We start from the raw sequence: 3831 nt of genomic DNA, 5'->3' as shown, positions 1-3831 counted from the left end.
TTTCCTCTAAATTTGCAGCAGCCTATGCAATACTAGATAATTAAATATTGAAAAGGTCTGTGATTCTTGTCTTTGCTCATTCTAGAAGCAATTGCAATAAAATTCTGCTTATTGCAGACAGGTACTGGAATGTCTCAAAAGTGACAGATGAATACAGTACAAATGTACTTACAATCTCAGAAATGATGCAATAGGTCAAGCTGAATCCTGATCCAATAGAAAGCAAACATTTAATGTTTTGGCAATGACAAGCTTTGTGTGGACCCTGGCAAGAGACCTGTAAGGTTGCAGGCTCAGCAGGTCCAGTCAGCATAACTCTGCCTAAATCAAATTCACTGTCACCAGTCTGCAGCAGTTCAGGGTCTGATCTATAGGATTACCAGAAAATTATGTCAAAGCATCATAATTTATCTTCTAGAGATCAAGCCACTGAGGCTATTAGCTCTCTTTGGGGGTGGTGGGTGAGAGGAGGGAATATTTTTAAAACTCATCCAGTACAGATGCTGCAGACAAGATAGCTGTTCCTGGAAGAACAAGCTGCATAAGAAGGCTGGAATTTTTAAAATAAAAATACTTCCTTGGGGAAAACATCTCTAGCTATGCTTATAGTATAGGACTTTGGCATAATAGTAGCAGGTGGCTGCAGCATTAAAATAACTGGTAATTATATCTTTCATATTATGTGCTTCAGAGGAAAAAGGAAGAAACCACATGAGGTTTTAGCTCAATCAGCTTTATTCTCATCCTTGGTCTGGTGTTGTGGCTAAGGCTGCAGAGCAGAGATAAGACTGGCCGATATTGCAAACCTGTAAGCCCCTCTTATCTGTCAGTAGTGCTCTCTTCCTGACAGGGACAGGCAGAGGCGTGTGATGGCAGCTTTTTTTCTTGTCCTTGGTTAAACATAGAATTGCTGTTGAATTTTCTGTTTTGTAGGTCTGTTTATATATCCATTACACTGAAAATAAGCTTGTCCTAGATGGAAGATGTTCATTAAGTTCACAAGTCTGTTGTGAGCTTAGTGCAGATATGTCTTTGTTAAGCTGCCCTAAATATAATTAGCTGTGTTCTGGCTTTGGTAGTCTGGCCTTGGTGATACAGATCAGTTGTAATCAATATAAGAGGTTCTGCACTAGGTTCTTCATCTGGTGCTAAAGGCTGGGAGTACAGTAACTACCCTTCTAGGTCCAAATATAAGAGACCTGAAATGCAGGTATCCATTCTTCCATCCCCTTTGCTGCAGCTCTTCTCTTGGACTCTTGGACAGTCTCTTGGACTGTAGTTTCAGTCTGGTATTCCAAGTCCTCTGGAAGTTTCCAGGGAGCAATCCTCTGGGAGGGCTGCTAATTCTCACACCAGCATATTTACTCCTGTTTGAAGGTGCCTTAAACAGAAGAAAATGTCTGTTAGAGCCAGAAAATGAATCTGAGGAAGCTGCTGCCTCTCTGCATGCCCTGTGCTGTGATGGTGATAGAGGACAGCAGAGTCCCTCTGCCATGTATCTGTAATTCCAAGAGGTCTGAGAATAGTTACCCTCAGGTTTATATGTAACCTTCTGCTGGTAACAGGCAACTTCATGATGTCCACTCTGCACTGGGGATGCCATTTCTTGTTGCTCCCATGGAAGCTGTGATGAGTTTGTATGGGTTATGCTCATATTTCTGGGATTCAGTGCAGTCTTCTACGTGGTTATGAAGTATTCCCTTCGTCATGTGGGATTGCTGAACAGTCCTTGTTCTGAAGGAGGAGGGCTGAAATTTTCTTTCTGTTTAATAATACAGTATTAATTTTGTTCCTGCACTATGTCAGGCTTCAATATAGCTAGTAGATATTAAATTAGACAAATTACTAAAAGATAAATAAGGACACAATAGACTAATTTTATTAGTTACTATGCTATGCAGTTACATGCTGTTTTTTGCAAGGCATTTGGATGCTACACGAGACATCTTTTTGCAATTAGAGAGAATGAATTGGTTGCCGATCTCTCTTGAATGCTTCCATTAACAGTTCCACTAACAGTTGTAGTGAACCTTTAATGAATACAATAAGCCACATAACCCATATGAGCCTGCATGGCTTAGTACATGATAAGTTCTGTAGTAGTACCCTGCAGTCATATTTTCGAAGTACTTCATCAATAACTTGATATGATTTTTATTTTAAAAAAAGTTGCCTCAGTGAAGGGAATGGGCTATAATTGAATTTACCCCCATTATCTTTTTTATATCTGCTTTGTTCTGTGTTAAACACATTTGTAGGATGGCAAAAATAGAGTAGTAAGGATGTAAGTAGTTGATTAATAATGTGCTGTCTTAGTTTAACACTCAATCCTTAGAACTTTTAGCATAATGCTGGGGTACCCTCTTAGGTAGGCTAATTTTGGTGGCTTGTGCAAGCCCTTAGCAATGCAGATGGGATCTGCTCCATGCCAGTTCAAAGGTGTCTGAGTGTCTAAGGTGAGTGCTTAGATGTGTATGCCTGTGCTGAGTAGCAGGACCTTCATCTGAGGGAGTCAGGATGAGGTAAGATTAGGCCTTGCTTCTGTGGTAGCCTAGTCACTTTCTCCTCCACATGATCCTTCCCTGCACCATGTGTCTCATTGCTATAAAGCAGAGAGAAGGGGTTTGGAGAAATGCTGGGAGTGAACTTTGTGCTTGACTGTATCCATCATTTGGTCCTTGATGATAAAAATTGCTCAGTCTTTGTTCCTCCCATGCAAAAAAAAAAGGATATAGGGATTTGAGACCTTGAGACGCTGAGGTTTAAGAGAGTTTGTTTAAACCTTAGTTCTGTACTTTGTAATCAAATGTCTTCTTGAAAAAGGCAGTTTCACCTGTCTTGCATGGCATATAGGTGTGCTCATGGGGTATTCCTGTATGGTCATATGTTTAAATGGCTTCCTGACTGGTGTTCTGCTAAGATCCTCTAGAGTAAAGACTTCTGGGTTTGGAGATGTTATGTTGGTGTTTTGGACAGCTTTGGATTTAAAAAATTAGACTTTTGGGGGATTTATTAAGGGTGAGTTGGGAGTTGCCCTCAAGGGTGCTGAAGGAGCCCCACTGTTTCAAAGCTGGCTCCACTTTGCAGGGCCACTCTCTCACAATGCCTTAGCTCAGCATTCAGGATGTCTAAGCTGTCAGCAGCACTAGTGAGGAAATGGTGCTCCCTGAGACATAGCTGGCTTGCTGCTGGCTGAACCCTTCCCAGTGAAAGAAGCTGTTGGTGGTGAGATGAAAGCATGGTGTTGGATTTATTGGGCTTTTGCAGCAGAATCTGTCACAAACTGTAGAGGGGCCAGCTTTGGTTGGGTTGGTAGTAGAGCTGCAGTCTGCCATGTTTTGTTCTTAAGTGTTAAAATATGCCCCGATACTGTTATCAACCCATACTTGATCAAGGCAAAATATTCATCCTTGTGCCTGCGTAATAGAGAAGATGCTTTGAAGAAACAGGGCTTTCCTAATGTGTGTTTTCCTTCTGCTGAGCTCTTCCACAATACCTGTACACGTGTTCAGACATGAGAACAAACCTGACTTCCTGAATAAATTGTTTTCCCAGTGCTCTTACATTGTAATAAAGCAGTGGGATTGTCTTTGTAATCTGATTGCTATTGGCTGAAGGAAGTCTAGCAGCTCTACTCATCACTCACCTTACTCCATTAAGGGTAGGAGCAGCTCTGTCCATACGTGTCACAGCTGTTGCAAGGTGCTGCCTAGAAAGCAAATGGCTTGTCTAAGCTGCCTCTGACAGATTCAGTTCAATATCTGCAGCCTAGTTCATTAAGCAAATCAGAACAGTGAATACTGCAATATTAGAATTGCGAGTGGTGCATTT

Source organism: Vidua macroura, chromosome 2 (genome assembly GCF_024509145.1).
Source record: "Vidua macroura isolate BioBank_ID:100142 chromosome 2, ASM2450914v1, whole genome shotgun sequence".
Lineage (NCBI taxonomy): Eukaryota > Metazoa > Chordata > Aves > Passeriformes > Viduidae > Vidua > Vidua macroura.
The sequence above is the reverse complement of the archived record's forward strand: the minus strand, read 5'-3'. Positions refer to the sequence as shown.